Here is a 7162-nt window from a genome sequence, read left to right on the forward strand (position 1 = left end):
ATGTCTTACTTCTTTGTCTTCCTTTTCATTGTTCTTTTCTATTATCCCTAAAGATCTCTGCTTTTCTCTCTCAATAGACATTTTTGATCAATGTTAATCATAATTGCACCCATTTCCTACTCAACTGAAATATAATATCTCTTTTGTGAATCACTACTCTAATAGTTTTCTATCCTTTTTCCATTTCACATTAATAACTCATAAATACTTTTCTATGGCCTTCAGTGAATACCCTACTTTTATTTTTATAAGATAATAAGTTAATGTTGGTTGAATGTTTACCTTTTAAATATAATGTTTCACTTGCTTTGTATCCACCAATCCTTTCAATAATCCTGAGATCCTATTTATATCCTCATTTTAAACATGGGATTTTTAAACATTCATATTAAATTATTTAATATACAAAGGAGCATATAGGTATTTTGGCAATTCAAATATTTCTGAATTAAAAACAAAAAGCAAAAAAAAAAAAAAAGCTTTCACTAATACCATAACCCTTTTATTAAAAAGTTGTGAAATCTGGGGGTGCCTGAGTGGCTCAGTTGTTTAAGTGTCCAACTCTTTTTCAGGTAAGGATGTGATCTCAAGGCTATGAGATCGAGACCTATTTTGGGCTCCAAGCTGGGAATGAAGCCTGCTTAAGATTCTCTCCCTTTCCCTCTGTCCCTCCCTCCCCACTTTCTCTCTCTCTCTCAAAAAAAATTTTTTTTGTTAAATCTGTATTAAGTCCTAACCCTGGTCTTTGTCTCCTCAAGACATTATCTGAGATTTTAAAGACAGTAACAAGTTACTCCTGAGAATTCTTTTCTTCTGGTCAAACACCTCCAAATCCTTAAAAAACAATATGATATAGGTTTCCTTTACTTTACCTCGTCTATATTTTCATCTTCATATGTAACTCAATGACTTTCTGAAAGTGTTATGCCTAAAATATCCATAATTATATCAATAAAGCATGTATTTGCTTTTTAGAGCTACAGTATTAAACTATATTGGATTTGGGTGAGATCAAACTGCATAGATTCAAACTAGACCAATTTTTTCTTGACTGAAATGATGCTTTAGATATTTTAACCCATTTCACAATTCTAAATTTATTCACAATATATATTATAGTAGCCTATCAATACTTGAGATGAGTTTTGATTCCTAATTGTGGCATCCAGCAGTCTAGACTCTTAACGATTGTGTCTTTCTTGACTTAGTCAAATCTTTGATTAAATTTGCTGAGGAGAAGAGAACCAAGGATTGACAAAACCATATTGATATGGATTGTTTGTTTAATGATATTAAAGTTTGTTTATTCAATGAAGCTGAATTTCTGACATTTTCTTGGAAAAAGATCTGGAATAAAACCAAGATTAATTATATATTTTATTTAAATAGTTCCATGGTATACAAAGTGGTTTTGCACAAAGGCTCTAAATTTATCTTCACACAAACCCTATGAATTAGGCAATATTCTCCCCCTTCGTTAGCGTGGAAATTAAAACTCAAAGAGTTAAATAATTGATCAAAACCATAGTTTACAAATGCAAAACTGTGAATGAAACATCCTGATGTCTAGGGAATTTTCCAGTGTACAATTTTGCCTCCAATTTTGCTCTTCGAAGAGTTGCCACATTAATTTTAATAGAAAAAATAAACTCTATATAGACATTTTCACAAAGTGAGGGTATATTCAAAAACACATATATGTGTTAAATAATTTTTTTAAAATATTTTATTTCAGAAGATTATTAGTATTTAATTCATCTTTAGTTATCTGATACCATAATCTATTCACATGAAGATATATATACATACACATATGCATATATATCCTGAATCAATAATGAAATCTAATCTTTTAACTCTTTAATATGTTCCATGCCAAGTGTTTCACATACAATATTTTATTTAGTCTTCTCATTCATTATTATTTAACTTTCTCATAACCAAGATTTTTATATTAGAATTGAGGAAAGTAAGGTTTAGAGAGGTAATTCTGTTTTGAAATCATATAGCTAATAAGTAACAGTATAGGATTTAAATACAGATCAATGCTCTTCATATTAACACATTATTGAAGTGAATTCTTACTTAAAAAAAACCTTACATTTAAAAAATCAATTCAGAACTTTTTATTATTATGACATCAAGCTCACTGTCTACTAATTTGTAATGGTTATTTGTCCATTCTGAGAATTGAAAACTTTAGTTCTCCAGTTTTTTGAAAATTTTACATTTTTCTGAGATTTGCAAAAAATTGAAAATTGTGCTTTTTCTTCATTTATGCAACGATCATTTTTAAAAAAATAATCAGTAATATAACTTTGTGGATGCTTAAATTCATTCAAAACATCGATTTGTTTTATGAGGATCTCCTATCTCTCCTATAATGCCCCTGACTTTTTAATTTTTTCCCTCACTTCCAATTTTAAGCTCATTCTGGGGGGAAATATGGAAGGAAAATGGGAGTTAAGGTATTCTATAGGCTCTCTGTGATCTGTCATTATCAAAGTGTCTGTGGGCCTGAGCTTTCTTTGCTCCCTTTTAACCATGGTGCTGAGAGAATATTATAAGTAGTTTTGTGTTTTGTCTAGTTTTGTTTTATTTTAACAATTCAACACAGACTTTCATATGTATTCTCTAGTCCTATCTTCTAAGCTCCAAACCTGTGCGCTGAGTAATCAACACCAAAGCTAAAACTGACATTTAAGCTACATTCATCATTTTATTTTCAATGCAAACACCCTGATTATGGGAAAATGGCTGTTGAAGGAACTTGTCTTCATCTTAACTCCATTTCTTCCATATGCTCTTGCCTTCTAAATATTATATGCTGCATGCTGGATAAACACTCCTTCAGAGTACAATTCAACTGAGTCAAATCCTATACTTGTTGCAGCATCAATTGTAAAGTCCTTTCTTCTTCTTCTTCTTTGGGGCTTATTTAACTCACCTAATTTTCGGCAGTGGTTTTGTTTGACCTCACTTACCTCTGATTCTTTGGGCTTCCTTCCCGGACTATATTTGTTTATTTCCTTATTTTACCATTTCTTCTAGAGTTGTGGGAAAATAGAAATCAGACCCACAAGAGACCAAATGACACTTGGAAAAGTAGGAGAACTTGGATTTATTTTACGCCAGCAGACCCAGATGAGCTCGTGCTCCAAATTCTGGGCCCCGGGCAATGGGGTTATAGGGCTTTTATAGGGAACTTTAGGCAGTCAGTCACCAAGGGCTATGCTGACTGCTGGTAGGTGGGTTTAAAGTGGGGGAGTGGGAGCTGCTTTAGGCAGTCCAGGGAGCCTGTGGTGGGAAGCCTGTTTACAGAAGCAGAAACGGCTGGGCTGGTTATCTCTTGCTCCCAGTAGGGCTTCTGGTTATCTCTAGCTTATTGTTACTAACTTTCCATCTTCTGGAGCCTCCTGGCCTGGGCCTGCTCTGGTCAATTTTCCTCTTCATTAGAACTATTTTTCCTCTACAAGTAAGTTTTAAAAATGTAATTTGTGCTAGCATGTCTGTGTAGCTGACTGTAATTGCACGTGCTAATCTAAACATATCATAATCTCTACCGCTTTGGGAGAGCCTGTAGCTGGACAGGCTGTAGTTAGTCCAGAATATGACAAACATGAGATTTCTCTGTATCTGATCTCATAGCTTCACAACCAGCTTTTGATATGCTGGTGCCATGTATGAATTAATGAACATTTGGTCTTTGTTTACCAGGCCAACTTCATATTCTCATCTGTGTTCCTCAGTACTCGTCATTTTGGGTGGCCCTAACCATACTCTATTTATTTTGAAGCAGGATACTATAGCTTTTTGGGAAACACCATCCTTGAGGAAAAACAAGTGATATTTAACAATTGACTCTCTGGGAAAAATAGATCTGTATATACACATGAAATTGTCATACATTCTATTGAGAAGAAGGCTGTGGAGCCCACAATTTTCAAATCATAATGAAAGATATATTATTCATTGCAAAATACATAGCCGATTTGTTCTCACAGAATGTTTTTGTTACTTGTTGGGCAATTCTCGTGCCCATAACCTCACGGTGGTGGCACTTCACAAACAAACAGGTTTCTGATAAGAATATTGGCGGATATTTTCATTGACATTAATAGGTAAGACATTACCAAAACAAAGAAGATGTATTTTAGAACTACAGTTGGCCAATGACATGAGTGACTTTTTCCTGAATTGTTTAATGGTTTTTGAATATTGTAAGAACATATTCTCAGTGTTTTCATGCTATTCACTATGGAGCAGCTACAGAGACTTTTAATATTTGACCTGCTACTAAATCTTTTCCATTACTTTCTTTAAATCTGCAGACAATCAACAAAATATAAATACAGCCCTGATCCGTAATGTTTGCCTATTTCTGTGGTGGCAAATACGGCCAAGATGGCGGGTTTCAAGCTCCTAAAGTACCGCCACTGAATCCTGACTTGCAAAAACGTTATATAACACACCCACGTATAGAATTTCTTCCATACACATATAATAGCCATAAAAAACCCTCAAAGGTATAGATAAAATAAAATGTAGTAAAATAATTAGAAAGTGATAAGCTTTGAATGTATATTGCCTTTATATATACAACTAAAATGTTACTTTTAATGTAATTTAATATTTAATAATACTTGTGTTTGACAACAAGCTAGCCAAATTCCTGAAAGTTTAATAGTTGGCTCTCACAAGCCACTATATGCGGTTTCCAATATCCCACTGGAGTGGGAGGAAACCTGATTTTACTAAATATTTTCCTGACATGTTAGTTAATATTTCTGAGCCAGAAGTTTCTTTATCACTAAGAATTAGATAAAAAAAAATATATACAGAAGCCTTAGAGCAACATTCAGAACATGGTTAGTACTCACCAGTAGATATTTTTTGGTTCCTATTTTAAGAATCATATCTACCTAGGTTATAGCAAGGAAGTACAGAATCCCTATTAACTTAAATATGACATATTATGATTGTGATGACAAAATATAAAATGTATTGCATTATTTCAAGATATTACATAAAAGTATTTTAATACATTTTAACTTATCTGAGTTATTTACACCTCTTTAGTTATAAATGTACTATCAAGGAATAATTTTCCTTATGAATAACATATATGGATTTTTTTTCCTAAAGACACATTTCAAATTATAATGCCTGAGAAGAAGATTCCAAATTACAGTGTATTATGTAGAGCACTTTGAAACTTTAAATGGGAAGAATAATTCCTATTCATAGCTTTCAGTTTTGCCAGACTACTTTCTTTGTATCATATAATAAATATATGTTTTGCAAACCTCCTTTCTCTACCCTCCGGTATTAAGTCTGAAGAGACTTTATTATTCATTCACATGTTCGAAGGTAGCTGTTTCTACCTTAATAGAGCCAAAATTGTCAACTTTTCAAACAGTAACTTGTTTTCTATGCCCTAAGGTTTGAAAGAAAATAGTCTCATAATGGAAAATAGTAAGCTGACTTTCTGAATGCATAAATGGCTCGATTTTTTATCATACTATGCTGTGTTACCTGTCTGGAGGTGGTGCAATGGGCTCTAACAAAAGGGAATGGAGTTTGTGGATAAATATGCCATAAATAACAATACTTGCTCTTTCCCATTGGGTTTTTGCACTCTCAAAGTTGAACTCTATCAACCTGCGGACACTACCCTAAACTGGAATTCTTTTAAATTATAAATAAAAGGAAATGAATTTAAATATGATTCAGGGAAGATGAAATGATGTTATGATTATTCAATTTAAAATATTTTGATCCATTTCTACTGAACACATGATTTATAGTATAGATAATAAATAGATTAAGACTGTGACAAAAGTTTGACAGGTAAAGAGGTTTGTTTTTAATAAGTATGCCTTATATTATTAATTATAGATACTATTAATTGAGGACAATACTAGGGCAATAGTAGATAAAAGTGATACAGTTTCTCAATGATTCATCCATGTAAGCTAACATCGAGGAGAAATTAAGAATCCTTTCTATAAAGGATCTAGCTAAACAAAGTCAATTCTGTAAAGTTTTAATTGCCTCTGCATATGTCTTAAAAATACCAGATACTATTTTATTAAGGTAGAAGTATTGGAACAGATATTAGGTATTTCATATTGAACTGTGTTTAATGATCTATTTTCATGACATTCCTTTGGGTAATCAGCAATTTTATTGCTTTAATATTATAGAAGTGCTAGATTATTTTTGAAGGGGAAATAGAGGGGAAAATCAACATCGGATCAATGACTTGACATTGCTAGTCAACTTAAAGCATGAAAACATCCATTTAAAAATCTAACTAGCAGCTCTTCATCTGTAATCAACAGCAGTACTCTAATTATGTAGAGAAATCTTCCAATGTATTAGAGAATTTCTCTTCAAGTAACGTGCATGGGGATTTTACATTATAACTGAGACAAAGACCTAATGAGGATGATAAATTTAAAGAAATGTGTAAGCAGTTATCTTTTCAAAGTGTTTTGAAAAAAATTACAAATGTATCTCTTCATACTAGTCTCAATCCAGGGTAAATCTGAAAAATTAGCGATTAATAAAGTAATTTTAGACAAAGGCAAATTTCTCTACATAGTAGGATTCTTAATTGTCTTCTTATCTTTCAGAACAACTCACGTGAGAAATGTTGGTTAAAATATGGGAACATTTTTTGGGTAGCATATGAAATATGGCCAGGTTTGGTTACAGCCTGAATTAAAGATCTCTTGGCACTGCCCTTTTCTTTGTTATTTTGCAAACACGTGACACAGTATTGCTTATTTTTTAATATTTGTTCTTCCCTTTGCCTTAAAACTCCCTCTCTGAGCTCTGCGTTTCACTTCCTCATATCCTTCAAATCGTTACTCAAATATAACCCCTCCTGAGAAGCCATCTTTGTCCACCATATTTAAAATTGCCAGCTGTATTTATTTGTTTCTGTTCACTTATCATCCATTATGCAACATATTTTACTGTTTTATTTCTTTTATTAAATGTCTCCGAAGTAGAAAGTAAGTTCCATGATGGCAGGGAATTTTATTGTCCCCCTAGACACTAGAGCAGTGTGTGGCATAGAATAATACCTTTAAAAAATTAATTGATAAGGCGCCTGGGTGGCTCAGTCAGTTAAACATCTGCCTTTGGCTCAGGT

Source organism: Ailuropoda melanoleuca, chromosome 1 (genome assembly GCF_002007445.2).
Source record: "Ailuropoda melanoleuca isolate Jingjing chromosome 1, ASM200744v2, whole genome shotgun sequence".
Taxonomy (NCBI): domain Eukaryota; kingdom Metazoa; phylum Chordata; class Mammalia; order Carnivora; family Ursidae; genus Ailuropoda; species Ailuropoda melanoleuca.